The 338-nt window shown below is 45.0% G+C and overlaps 1 non-coding gene across 1 annotated transcript; it reads left to right on the top strand.

The window, feature by feature from the left end:
- The first annotated feature begins 246 nt into the window (after window positions 1–246).
- TRNAR-CCU (transfer RNA arginine (anticodon CCU)) lies at window positions 247–319 on the top strand. Its single transcript has one exon. It is a non-coding gene; the product is annotated as a tRNA-Arg (tRNA).
- The last annotated feature ends 19 nt before the right edge of the window (window positions 320–338 follow it).

Consider the following 338-nt stretch of genomic DNA (forward strand, 5'->3'; position numbering starts at 1 on the left):
GTGGGCAAGAATCCCTTAGAATAAACGGAGTAGCCCTGATAGTGAACAAAAGAGTCCGAAAGGCAGTACTTGGGTACAATCTCAAAAACAACAGAATGATCTGTTCATTTCCAAGACAAACTATTCAATACCGCAGTAATCCAAGTCTATGCCCAACCACTGATGCCAAAGAAGCCAAAGTTGAATGGTTCTATGAAGACCTACAACACCTTCTAGAACTAACATCAAAAAAGATGTCCTGGGACGTCCTTGGTGGTCCAGTGGTTAAGACTCTGAGCTCCTGATTCAGGCAGCCCAGGTTCAATCCCTGGTCAGGGAACTAGATCCCACATGCAGCA

This window comes from Moschus berezovskii, chromosome X (genome assembly GCF_049115385.1).
Source record: "Moschus berezovskii isolate FMDL1 chromosome X, NW_MosBer_1.0, whole genome shotgun sequence".
Lineage (NCBI taxonomy): Eukaryota > Metazoa > Chordata > Mammalia > Artiodactyla > Moschidae > Moschus > Moschus berezovskii.